Raw genomic sequence first — 14354 nt, 5'->3', positions numbered from 1 at the left:
GAAGACGCGGCGCATTGCGTTCCTTCTGTTGGAGGCGCTGCGCTCGCTTTGACGTCACAATAGATAGGTAGGTGCGGAGCCGGGGGTATTATAATCGCGTTCACCGTCCATCAAGTCAGTCGCCATGCCTCCGCAAGAGAAGAGGCGTCGCCTCGCTGCGACTAGCTTTCGCAGACTACCAGGCTTAACCAAAGCTAAGCCCTAGCCGATTGTTTTAGGGAAGGAAGGCTAAGGAGGGTGGCTGTTCCTGACCCTGATGGGGATGGCACAGGTAGGTCACCACCGCCTACCGTCCCAGCCCCGTAGAGCCAGGAACTGCCACCCTTCACCCTGTGCGATGTCAGCGCTCGTCCCCACGCCCCGCCGGGGTGGTGCAGTGGTAAGACGCCCGACTAGCTGTGCCGGAGTTCCCGGTTTCGAACCCACCACGGCGGCTGCGTTTCGATGGAGGCGAAACGAAGTGGCGTCCGTGTGCTGTGCGATGTCAGCGCACGTTAAAGATCCCCAGGTGGTCGAAATTACCTCGTACCCCTCCACTACGGCTCCCCTTTCTCTCTATCCACCTTCACTCCCACCTTCATCCCTTCCCTTATGGCGCGGTTCAGGTGTCCACAGAGCAAGTGTGACAGATACTGCGCCTTTCCCATCCTGTGAACCAACCAACCAATGTCCCCAGGTGGCCGAAATTACTCCGTAGCCCTCTCTTTCTCTCTTTCCATTTTCACTCCCACCTTCATCGCTTCCCTTACGGCGCGGTCAAGTGTCCACAGAAACATGTGTGACAGATACTGCGCCCTTCCCTTACTGTAAACCAATAATTATCACTATTATATTGTTTTTTTCTTTATTACCGTCTTGGCAGCACAAACAGACATAAAATACATTTACATGACAATAAAAGCAACAATCACTTTCTGGCTACTGCACGGTGATAGAATGGATTAAATGATGTTAGTTTGTCGAGGACTGGCAGCTACTCAGACTGAGGGTCTTGCTGCCCGAGCACTTCCTGTGTGTAAATTATTATTTCATTGGAATACTGAAAAGCAGGATGCACAATAATACATGTCTTACATCCATTCGCGTGAACCAAACACTGTGCATGCATCGCAACATTAACTGGTCGCAAGGCACTTCACCTGGTTCTGCGCATGGTAGTCCAAAAGGCGTCGAAGGTAACTCTTTTTTCAGGGTGCGTTTCAAGACATCCCCCCCCCCAACCCCCCCAAAAAAAACAGCATCGTGACAGTCTAGAAAGATATGTCCAATTGTTTCCACCTTTTTACATATAATAGAATCGACCGACGTCGATACAAAAAGACCTTCGCTCTGCAACCACGGCTTCACCGGAAACGTGTTAGTGTGCAATTGAAGAAAGAATGAACGCACTGAGGGCTTCACAGGCCTTTTGATTCTCTTCAGCGCGTCGCGTTCTGGACCCACACGATATCGACTGCGGTAAAGGGGCACTGGCAAAACCACATCCAGCAGATCATTGTACAACTTTTTTCTCTTGAAAACAGCCAGCTACTCATACGAAAATCACGACCTGAGTGTGCGGACAGCTGAACAAGCTTTTTCAAAAAAAAAAAGCACTTAACCTACTCTGGCCGGCAGACAAGAACGACACTACATAATCAGGCAATGATGTCGACAATCGTACTTGAACAACAGTTTGAAGCAAATCATTTTGTTGCCGCAAGAAAAAGAATCTGGTCACTATGTCTCAAAAATAAATGCGACAATCCTAGGCCCCCCTTCCGCACTCAGTGAAACAGATTACATCGGCTGGAGCGCTCCCATGTTGACGCCCAAATAAAAGTTGCGAACACTCAACTGTTGCACGGAAATCCTGTGTAAAGATAACACTTGAAGAACATAAAATATCTTCGCTATTAAAAACATATTGCAAACAGTCGCTCTTGCAAAAATGGAAAAGTCGTGACCTCCCCACTTGTTTGTCTTAGCCTTAATGCGCTCTGCTTCGTCGGACCAACATTTTTTGCTCTCTTTGTAGTGGGTTAGTGGCACGCCAAGGTAGTTTCCTTGCGTGTCAACCCCCTTCATTATGCAAAACAGTTCCGGCGTGGCTTGCCAGCTTCCATGCTAAAATCCAAAACATTTTGGCCAGCTTATTGAACAGCCGCTCGTATCACGAAAATTTACGACCCCTTTTACCACTTCTTGCACGCTTTCCTGGTCACTACAGAACACTGCTATATCGGCTGCATATGCCAACTCGCGTACCTCGTTATCACAAAAAGTGTAACCTCTAATATTTTGCCCTGCGAGCAGTCTTAGACAAAATGGCTCCAGGTACAGTGCGCAAAGTGGAGAAAGAGGACCACCTTGTCTCACCGACGACAGCCCTAGGATACTATCGCCTAGGTGCTTATTTATAATGAACCTGGATGTACAGCCGCTATACACCATTTTCACTCCGTGATGACACGTCCTACATTTACACGTTTTAAAAGCGCGAATAAGATTTTATGTGCAACTCTACCGAACGCCTTATTCTGGTTTAGTTGCATCATGGCAAGACGACCCTGCGTTGCCCCCGCCCCTCCCCCTCCCCCCTTCGCAACATTTACACGTTCTAAAAGCGCGAATAAGATTTTATGTGCAACTCTACCGAACGCCTTATTCTGGTTTAGTTGCATCATGGTAAGACGACCGGACGACCCTGCGTTGCCCCCGCCCCTCCCCCTCCCCCCCTCGCAACATTCAAGAACACTTCTAGCTACGTGTACGTTAGTAAAAATCGCTCTTTTGTTTATACCACAGGTCTGATGTGGGCCAATCACTGATCTCCACTAGGGGGTTCTGGATGGCGCTTTGAGCGTGCCTTCGCACGGCTACCGGAAGTTCTTTTTTTTTTTCTTGTACGCAAGCTTGCCGTAAGGCATATTATATAAACTCATGTAAATGGTTTCCCGTGAGGAACCGGAGCAGGCTCCCGCTCTTAGCGTTGTCGGTGAGCCATTTTGGTCATGTCCCGGAAGCCTGGCAAATGGCCGCTGTGTTTACATGGTAGTAGCCCGTTTCGCCGTTTCGCCGGTGTTTGTTCTTTTTTTTTTTTCGGAGAAAATGTCTGCTTGTTGCGCTATAAACTGCACAAGCAGGCCGGAGAAGACATCTGGGAAGACATTTCACGCGTAAGTATTACGCATTCATCTTTACTTTATGCGACACACGGCGAAAACGCGACCGCTTGTCATATGTAGATGTTGTGTTCGTCCTTTTATGCAGGTTTCCACGTTCAAACCCTCAACTGTATCAGCGGTGGGTCGTGAACCTAAAGAGGGACAAATAGACACCATCTCCTGGCAGCAGACTCTGTAGTGACCACTTCGAGGGGGGTTGCTTTGATCGAACGGGCGCAAGGATACGTCTTCTACGGGACGCAGTTCCCACGCTGTTTTCTTTCCCAAAACATCTGCAGAAGGTAGGACGAGCCGCGCAATTGTGGAGTCTGTTGAAGGCGATTCTGAGTTGTGATGTTCCCTAAAATATATCAAACTAGAATTAAGGTGTGCCGTTGTATTCGCTCGCCCGGGGTATAGTCAGAATACTTGCCTAGAACGCTGGAACTCCTCGATGCTGCACAGAAATGACATCGTTGTTCAGATACTCGGTTTCCCAAGACAATGCTTGCGCTATAGTGAGTGCACAAACGCACAAAGTGCCTGGTCAGTTTCATTTTCCCAGACTAAGAGCAGCTGGGAACACCCCTCCAAAGCTCTGCACAAGCACGGGGATGAGTACACCTGAGGCTTTGCCTAAGAATATATTTTCTTTCTTATAGCAGAGGCTTGTGCGCGACCCCCCTGGCAATCTTATCTCGAATGGCCCGCGGCCCGAACTAAATTGAGAGCACTGGGTGGCCACTTTAAACTAAACTGGCATTAAACTGTGAAGAAAGAAATTTAGTGAGATGCACACAGTGCTGATGATCCAGATTGCTAGTGTCTCCTATTCATTTCGCCAAGTTTTTTTTTTTTTACATACTCTGAGCTGTACCGTAGGTAGGCAAATAATGGTGTTACGATGCTCACACTATGTTCCACATTTGTGTTGTTGTGGCCAGCATTACTTCTTTTTTTACTGTTGTGCAGTCCTGGTAAGAACTGAGCACCGTTCACATGGCTCTTTCAGAAAACGGCTGGGTGGAAACCACCGAAAGAAAGAACCCCAGCTGAGGACACGACACCAGAGAATGAGCCGACAACTAGCACTCGTACATCAACTGAGAACAACTTAGCTGATGTAAGTCTTTGTCACCTCACCATAATCAAATTCATATGCTTTAGCCTCCCTAAGGCATTACTATTGCGGCATTTTTATTAAACGAGAATTATCCCAGTGTATTTTCACATTTTCAAAGAAAAGGAATTCTATGCAAAAGCCACAGTGCTATTCTAGTTGAAGTATTTTGAACATTTGTTTGATGGGTTGAAATATACTAGCTCTACTTGGCTGTGATGTCTGTGCGTTGCTAGATGTCTGCTTTCAGCTCTCATAATTTTGTGCACATTGTACCTGTAAAAGCTTTAACTCCCTGTGGTTTATTTACAGCTCTCTGATCACAACTACGCCGTATTCGAGTCTCCTAAGACGTTAAAGAGGAAAATGGATCTCTGTGTGGACTCAGTAGTTGGTGTCACATGGCTGAGCTGAGCCTTGAACGAGAGCGCCGACTGAGAAGAAAGGTGTGCACATTCACTGAGATAATTAGTGATCTCAAAGAGAAGAACCTTGTTTCAGAAGGTGCCTCTGCAATGCTTGAAAGATGTTTTTCAGGCGCGCCTCTAGAGATCATGCAACGCCTTTTGAAACATGCACCAGCAGAAGGAGATAAGTCTGTCAAGTACAGCCGGGAAAAATACCCCCCTATGTTGCGCATGTTTGCACTTACACTGCAATTTTACTCAACAAAAGCCTACAACTATGTTAGAGAAACTTTTGATTGCGCGCTGCCGCATCCATCAACAATTACCAAGTGGTATAGTTGTGGAAATGGTGAAGCTGGTTTCACTGGTGAATTCAGAGGCTATGTTGATATTGGAAATGAGGTAGATGATGACAGCAATGCAGTTGCATCTGAAGCACTAGTTTTCATGCTTGTATCTCTGGATATCTCACTGGAAGATACCCTGCGGTTATTTCCTGATCAATGGTCTCTCGGGAAAGGAACGTGCAAATATAGTGAAGTTATGTCTTACCAAGTTGCACGACACAGAAGTGCATGTCACATCCATCACTTGTGATGGCCTCCGATGCAATTTCACTATGTTTAAAGATTTGAGTGCCAAACTTGGGGACGAATCGGCAATGTGCACATCATTCCCCCACCCTGTGACCAGTGGAAAGGTGTACTGTCTTCTGGATGCATGCCACATGGTTAAGTTGGTCAGAAACGCTCTGGCTTCACTTGAGTGCCTGAAAGACGCCTCGGGAGGATTGTTGCAATGGCACTATATTCGCCAGCTGCACGATGTGCAAGAGAAAGAAGGCCTCCATGCTGCTACAAAACTTCGTGCTGCTCACATTGAGTGGCATAGGCAGAAAATGAAGGTGAACCTCGCTGTTCAAACTTTGAGCTCCAGTGTTGCTGATGCCCTAGATTTCTGCCGGGAGGATTTAAAACTCCCGCAATTCAAACACTCCGAAGCATCAGTGAAGTTTATTCGCTTGTTTGACAGGCTTTTTGACTACCTAAATTCACGCAATCCTATTGCCAAGAATTTCAAGGCCCCACTCCAACCTGCCAACAAGGGAACATGATTGAGGTTTTTGAAGAAGCAAACAGCTACATAAAGGGGCTCACTAATGTAATAGGCACGCCTGTCTGCAAGACACCAAGAAAACCTCCATTTCTTGGCTTCCTTGTTACGATTGAGAGTGTAAAATGCCTGGCATCCACTCTCCTCTTGAGTGAAGCTCCTCTGTTGCGCTACCTGCTGACTTATAAGCTTTCCCGGGATCACATTGAACTCTTCTTTGCTGCTGTGCGAGCAAGAGGGGGATGGAACAATAATCCCACAGTGGCACAATTTGTATCTGCATACAAGCGACTCGTCACCCGCAACCAAATCAAAGGCGGTGCAGGCAATTGCACATCTCTTGATGAGACACGCATCCTGTACGTGTCCAGCCACATTTGCGCTGATGAGCTAGACATGGCGACAGCAAAATTGAATGGCACTGAAGACCTCATGCAACATCTGACTTTCCAAGTGAAAGTGAACTTGATGCGGAAGTTGGAAAGCTTCCTATATTGTCTCCCTACTTAGAAAATGTTGTACGATACATTGCTGGATTTGTGTGCCGTATGGTAGAGCGCAAGATTCCGTGCACCCTATGCCACTCAGCTACTATTGCAGAGGCATGTTCTTCAGCGCTTTTGAACAGGAAGAACCGCGGAGGCCTTGTCAAGCCATCATCATCCACCTCGTATATCTGCGAGATGACCGAGAAGGTCATTCGTCTCCAGGAAAAGGTTAATGGCGGTAGCCTTTCAAAGAGACAAAATGTGGATAGTGCCTTGACAGCCAAGGTCATGGGTGAGCTCTCGGCAACTCGGCTCGGCCAGCTGTATCCAGAACCGCACGAGCACATGTTTGAGTCAGCTGCTGACTCAAATCATTTTGTGAGTCTCGTTAAATGTGTCATTGGATGCTACATAAAGATTAGAATGCACCACGCTGCAAGGCAAGCAACAGCGAAGATCAACGGCCCAAACATCCGCAAGCGCTTGACGAATTTGGTACTTTTCAACCACCAATAAAGTAATGTAATATGTGATGTGAGAAAAGTGCCAATTTTCGAGTGAAATAAACCATGTTTTATTTGTGTACTTATTTAGTTCCTAGTCAAGGCCTCTAACACATGTAAGTTAAGCGCATTGATGTTTGCTTGTTGTTTTTCAAGACCTGAATGATGACTAGTAAAGAGATGACTATTCGTAGATAGTTGTTGGTCCCTAAAAAACCATAACATAGGCTCATAGGCTGCAGCCATTACCCATCAGGTTTTGGAGCTCGTTACTGGTTACCATTTCCAAGGTGGATCCAGCAGCACAGTATATTGTAACTAAGGGCTGCAGAAAGTGTTTGACCACCTATTCTGCAATGTGTATTAAAATCTTGATACAGCACTGTGGCAGGCTGGTTTAAGTTATGAAACCTCCAAAAGAGCCAACAGTCCAGATAGAGGTTGGGAAGTTGAACAACACACAAATGATTTGAGGGGGGAGCCTCAGTCTGCTATCCAACATTTCAACCAGACTTCTCTGGAAGACCCCTCCAGCCTTCAAAGAAAGGTAAATACTGCATGTGTGCCGCGTGCTCTGAAAACAGCCCAAAACAGCAATAATGCCCGGCTGTGCTAGCTCAAGCGTAGGTCTCTTGTCCCTTTTTGAAATGACATTTAGTACTGAGTTACCGCCTAGAAACGAGCATCAGAGCAAGTTTGAGGTTATTTTTATCTTAAACGCGCTGCAAAAGCGATGAATTTGCGTTTAAAATAAGTAAATTCTGTTGCACTGGCTGCCTTGATCAGCCGCTTAGCGACAGGACTGCCCATATTTCGTTCCATACTGTTTCAGCAGCGCGAACACGGTTTGGAAAAAAGAAGGTGGACAGGACAGAGCGCTGACATACGATTGAATAATACGATCTGGCGGGCTAGTTGATGGGAATCCATGCAATTTCAGCAGCGCGAACACGGTTAGGAAAAAAGAAGGCGGACAGGACAGAGCGCTGAACTATCACCACGATTTCAGCAGCGCGAACACGGTTAGGAAGGAAGGTGGACAGGACGGACCAACAAGCCCGCCAGATCGTGTTATTCATATTTCGTTCGAGCTGCTGCTACTATTTCTAGGCAGCACTGCTACGATATACAAGCAGAAAACGTTATAGTTTACGCCTTTAAACATTCACTACGTGTTCTTCCAGTAGCCAGTTTGAACTGTGCAGTTCTAATCGTAACAAAGCGCAAGCAAAAACTCGAATTCCGCCTTTGAAAACAACAGCAGACGCCGACTTGCGGGACAAGCACGCACACTTTCGGTCACTTCCGGTTGCCGTGTGAGCGCGCGGCCCCGAAAGCGGCGATGCGCCATCCAGAACCCCCTAGTGGAGATCAGTGGGGCCAACAAGGGTTTTAACTACACTTTGTAGTCGTCCACCTAACACTTTCATGTAGATTTTGTAATCCACATTAGTTAAACTTATTCGGCGGTAAGATTCTACTGACTGTAACTTCGCTGCGTCATCCGTTTTCGGGATTAATACCACGTGGGAAGTTCGGAAAGAAAGAGGCATTAAACGTCTTTCATAACACTCAGCTATTACTCCTTACAACACTATTGCCATTTCCGATTTTAAAGCCTTGTAAAGTGCTGCCTCAAGACCGTCCGGCCCAGGCGACATGTTTAAACTGAGCTCTTGTATTGCAGCTTCGATTTCTGCTGCGGTTATGTCGTCTTCAAGTGCGTGCGCCAGTTCATGCTCAACTCCAGGTATTACTATTATAGTGTCGAAAGAAGCGTTTCATATGTCATGAATGACCACGTTTCTGATGAAGCGTAATCAAACCTAGGATCGAAACTACGGTGGCTTCTCAGGTAAGGAGAATGAAAACGTTTTCTGCCTGAAATAATTCAGGGCCTCGCTCATTGTAAGGTAGACGATGTATATAGAATTCTTGGAGTCACTGTTCTCGTCTCACTTGCGCAGCGTAAGCATTTACAAGATTCCAATGCGAGCAAACATGCACCGATGTTCTACATTGCTATGGCTGGTCGCCGGGTTTCATCTCCCGTTGCTGCCGCGGTAGTGTGCACGTACAACGTTAAAAACAAGCCAGCTGTAAGGCTAAAGGAAAAGAAAAGCTTACGACAAACTTGTAACGGAAACCAAGAATGTAGTGGCCGGTGAAGCAGCGCACTGTGCTACCCAAACATTCAAGGTACGATGCCGTAGCCTGCTGCTTTCTTTTTAGAGCGCAGCTCTTTGGCGCCCATTCCTCGGTTTCGCATCGTCGTCGGGGTCGGCGTCGGCCGCGTTGGCCTCGTAACCAGCTCCGCCCTCCTTTAATCCCCCCAGTTAGAGGCGGCGCTTCGGCAACCAGAGCCTCGCAGGAAATGGGGGGGGGGGGGTACACTCAATGGCGAACGATGGGGGCAGGAGTGCGCGCAGCAGCCGGAGAACACGAGGAAAGGAAGGGGGGGGGGGGGGGGGGGCTCGCCGGAGGCAGCGTTAGCAGCGACTGACTGATACCGCTGATGCTGCTAGCGAACAAGACAACCTGACTGCTTAACTGATTTATTTATAGGAAGGGAAAGGCGCGTTAATTGTCTCACTTTGTTTTCTGTGGACACCGCAACCGCGCCGTAAGGCAAGGGAGGAAGGTGGGAGTGAAAGTAGAAAGAGATAAGAGGAGCCGTAGTAGAGGGCTACGGAGTAATAACACCGTCGCCGCCATGCAGAAAGAGGAGGAGGGGTGGAGGGGGTTTCCCCCCCCCTCTTCCTGCGTGGCGGCGAGGGTGCTCTCCGGCTTGCTATCAGCGGATCACGGTGGTGGTGGTAACAACATTTAATGCCAATGATATGAATAGTGGGGGCGAAGCCTCCTACATGACACTTGGGTGCTCCCTCACTGTGAGCGTGCATCCCGTTGTCACTCGCTTCACTCGCTAGCGGCGTCAGCGGCATAGTCAGTCGCTGCTATCTGTTCGTCGCGCAACGTTCCTACGAGCCCACGCGATGCCTCCCGCAACCTCCCGATAACTAAATTGCTCTCCATTCCTCCAACCACAAAGCTACTTTCATGACAGCCAAGACCTATTAGTGGAGTATTTCTTGAAGGAATACATCTGAAAAATTAAAACAAGTTGTCTGTAATTGTCATACGTGTCTTGCTCGAAATCTTTGCCTCAATCTTTTAAAAAGATGAAACAGCTGAAGAGAGCTGCGCTCAAATTTCGCATTAGTATGTGACGTAATCGTGGGAAATGTTTTTTCGCTTCTTTACACTTTATGTTACTTTGCGTACGTGCCATTTCGTAGTATGCTGTAGCCGTTTATTTTACGTCCAGCATCCAGGACGCGTCGTTGCGACGGCAGAGTGCGTCAATCTGCGAGCCGTGGGAGTGGCATCCACGGACGTCTACTGACGGCGCTCCGCCCGACGCAGACGCGCTTGAAGGGTACTCCCCTGATGGGGCTAGGACAGGTAGGTCACCGCCGCTTGCGGCGGGGGCTAGCCTGCCACCGAATTTTTATCTGTTGTAGGCCGTCATTGCACCCGGCACCGCTTTGGTGGTGGAAGACGGCCGTAGTTGCGGCGCACGTCTTTCTTTCCCTCTTCCTTTTCTTTCTTCCCTATTTTCTCTTCTGTCCGCACGAGACAGCGGAGGTGGCTCAGCTACAGAGCCAGTAGCAGGCCCGTGCATTTTTGTTTTCATTCTTCCTACAGCCACAACAACAACAGGCGCTTGAAGGATAGTAGAAAAAATTCGCAGCAGCGCGCTGCGCTTGACTTTTCTCCGGGAGTATTAGACAATGAAACTTCAGCCCTTTGTATTCAGCCTTAACGCTGTTCAGATTAACAGCTTTCTTCACTTTGAGAGATCAAGTGCTGCCAACTATAGTTGGTTAGCGTCCTACATGAAGCCAACCTGTAGAATCATGAATATCTACTTTTGAACCACAACATTTACGCGAACTTTGCAGAATGGCTACTAACCTGCAGTGCTTTACCTGGTCAGCTTGATCAAAAATTAAGTGCTGGCTTTTGAATGAGCGTGACCCTGCTACGTGTTCGGATTGTTAATATAGTGTTGTTTGCACCATATGTATTGTATCGTTGTATGTTTTTTATATAAATTGCATAGAAGTGCAGGCAGACCCTGCTACGGGTTCAGATTGTTAATATAGTGTGATTTGTGCACCCACTGTACGTATGTTTGGAAGTCAATAAACTTTGTGGTGCTGGCATTTGGATGTTTCTCTGCACCTTTGTTACATCAGGCCGGTGTCAGTTGCTACCTGAAGCCGCTACAACGGAACATTCAGGAATGTCTTAATGTGCTTTCGTTCGGTGAATTTTTGTATGCTTCTTTAATGAATTTGTAATCACGATTACAGTGCAGTTTCGTCAGGTCAGGTCTCTTCGTTGTGAATGTAGATAAGTTTAGCCACTGTCGTAATGATACTCATGCGCAAACGCGTCATATTTGTACGTGCAGTGTCGAGACTAATGTTTTGTTTGTATAAAGTATGCAATTCATGTCAAATAGTTTGTGTTGCTGCCTGGCTAGCGCGCGACCGCTTTGTCGGGCGCGCTGCGCGCTAAGGCGCATAGTGCTACAGGTTTACTAACGCACCTGAGGTGTCGCAGCGATTTTTCCGCCTCATTGCTTAAGGTTGGCATGCAAGAAAACGGTATTAAGGACAACATTACCGGCTGGCAGGCATGAAAGGACAACTTTGTACGTGTCTTTAGTATTCTAAGAAGTCAAAAGACCTCGGCCAACGGCCGATGCACTGTTTCCAGCAAGGAACATTTTCAGGCACAACCGCTCAGAACGGCTTCTTCTCCTTCCACCCAAGGCTTTTTTTCCTTATTACATATTGAGAAAATATACGATACAAAATATTTACAAGCTTTGCAGGCCGCTTGTCGGCCGCGAACAATGGAATCGTTTCATTTGTGCAAGATTTCTAAACACCACCTCGATTTGAACATCACATTCTGTATCTTTCAAAACATCATGTATACTTCCACAATACTCTCGGCAAAATATTTATACACGAATCTGGCCCCAGGGTCACCGTAACGATAACCCATAGCACTGAACCATACAGAATGTAGGCGCATCAGGAATATGGCATCGTATGGTATTGCATCGTTGTGAATTGGCAGAAACCTGATACCTTGTGGTGTAAGAGCAAGATCCTTTTGTAAGGTACGCTGTAACACGTCCCGAAAGAGGATAGCGTTGTTACAGTCAAGGAAGTGTTTGTTTTGTTGCACAGAATACATTTTGTCCCCCATGGTACATATGTGCCTTTTTCACCTAACCAAGCTTTAACGCATAGGGTACCAGTTTGTAGATGGAAAAAGACCTTGGTTGCGGGCATGACCCACATCTTTCTCACCCTCTTCAACACATCTTGACCAGCAGTACCTTTGAAAATTTGTCGGTACAAGGGAACTGAAAACATCATGTCAATCAGATTTTTTGTTACCTGTTTTCTTTTTACAGTGAGCAAGTACTCCTTGGTGAAACGCATGGTAAGAAAGCGATAAGACTTCACCACCTCTTGGAGATAGCGCGACAGATCATAACGACCCTCCTCAATCGATGAAACTATTAAATCCTCTAAGGCGTTGAGCAGCATGTATTGAATATAGGAATGAAGAAAGGGATGTCGTCTGCGCAGAAACATGAAGCGCAGCACTATCTCCTTTATATATAAATGACACAGGCGAAGGCCCCCGTCACCTACTCTTCGAAAGAGTTCGTTCCACGCTTCGGTATGCTGTGGCTTCGATAGCTCTTAAGAGGAGAATGGCTAAAGCCTAAACTTTACCTTCTATTATTTGCCTCTAATCGTTTGCCTCCTATTAGCGTTCGTTGCAGTGCTACATGCAATTATAGTTAGTGTACAGGAAACAAAGCGCGCGACATCTGTCGCACCTTTTCCGCCAAGTGTTCGGACGGTACACCATCGCCCCTGAGAAAGTGCGACAGATACTGCGCCTTTTAACGCGGTAGTGTTAAGGAGCTCGTGTCGCAGAAAAGCCTGTGTCGTCGGCGTCGGCGGCGTTGGCCGTGAGTGATAAATCTCGGCATGCACTTCATAAATAAAAGGCAACTTCCAAAATGGGCTGGGTGGGAATCGAATCAGGATCTCCGGAGTGTGAGACAGAGACGCTACCACTCAGCCACGAGTTCTTTTTTTCTTCTTTACGAGTTCGATGCTTGAAAGCGGTACAAAACCGCTTCTAGTGAATGCGGTGTTGCCTTAGAAACGTGCCGTAGAACGGTATACTGCGGTGTATATCGGTAATTATGAGCATGTTACTTACAGAAGTCGCAGTTACAGGAGTAGCGAAGTACGTTTCCGCTACATTTCTTCTGCGCTCTGCGCACATGCAGAGCCATCTTGCGGCCAACACAGAAGAACCCCTCCTCGCAATATGCGGCGATGCCCCGACACGTGGCGCGCCACTCGCCCCTGACGTTTCGCCGTGCACCCTCACGGGTTGTAGAATCAAGCGTCTTTCCTTTCTTTAGATCACTATCTTCGCTCACCAGCCTCTCCCCTTCGGGCCGCGCGGGTACCGGTGCGAGGATGCCCCAATACCCTTGCGTTTAGTAAGTTTTCTCGACGAGGTGCAATAACGCCATCGCGTTCCACTCTTGAAGGTGAAGCTTATGCGTCCTCCAAATTTTTATTTTCTGTAAACTAACTATAATTGCATGTAGCAGTTCGGACGGTCACCATCGCCCCTGGGGTAGGGCGGACAGGGGAGGTGGTGAAGGGTGGCTGTTCCTGGCCCTACGAGGCTAGGACGATAGGTCAACGCCGCTTGCGGCGGCGGTTAGCCAGCCACCGAATTTTTATTTGTGGTAGGACATCATTGCACCCGCCACCGCCCGGGTGGTGGACGACGATTGTTGCCAGAACACTGTAGTTGCCAGCACATGTCTTTTTCTCCCTCTTCCTTTTCTTTCTTCTCTATTTCCTCTTCTGTTCGCACGAGGCAGCAGCAGATTGTTGCCAGCACATGTCTTTTTCTCCCTCTTCCTTTTCTTCTCTATTTCCTCTTCTGTTCGCACGAGGCAGCGGAGGTCAGCCCCGCGGGGGTGGTGCAGTGGTAAGACGCCTGACTACTGTGCCGGAGTACCCGGGTTCCAACCCGACCTCGGCGGCTGCGTTTCGATGGAGGCGAAACGAAGAGGCGTCCGTGTGCTGTGCGATGTCCGCACGCGTTAAAGATCCCCAGGTGGTCGAAATTACTCCGTAGCCCTCCACTATGGCTCCTCTTTCTCTCTTTCCACTTTCACTCCCACCTCCCTCCCTTCCCTTACGGCGCGGTTGCGGTGTCCACAGAATACAAGTGAGACAGTTACCGCGCCTTTCCCTTCCTATAAATAAATCAGGCAGCGGAGGTCAGAAAACAAGCGAGACAGTTACCGCTCCTTTCCCTTCCTATAAGTCGATCGATCAGGCAGCGGAGGTGGCTCGGCTACAGAGCCAGTAGCAGGCCCGTGCAGTTTCTTTTTCTTCTTCCTACAGCCACAACAACCATCGCCCCTGTCGCGTGGCGTTCCT

At 47.9% G+C, this 14354-nt stretch overlaps 1 pseudogene; it reads left to right on the top strand.

The window, feature by feature from the left end:
* Positions 1–3090: 3090 nt before the first annotated feature.
* LOC146189091 (THAP domain-containing protein 2-like) lies at positions 3091–10515 on the top strand (annotated as a pseudogene).
* The last annotated feature ends 3839 nt before the right edge of the window (positions 10516–14354 follow it).

This window comes from Amblyomma maculatum, chromosome 5 (genome assembly GCF_055883805.1).
Source record: "Amblyomma maculatum isolate TAMU_Amacu chromosome 5, ASM5588380v1, whole genome shotgun sequence".
NCBI classification, from domain to species: domain Eukaryota; kingdom Metazoa; phylum Arthropoda; class Arachnida; order Ixodida; family Ixodidae; genus Amblyomma; species Amblyomma maculatum.
This window is presented reverse-complemented; position numbering and strand designations above follow the sequence as displayed.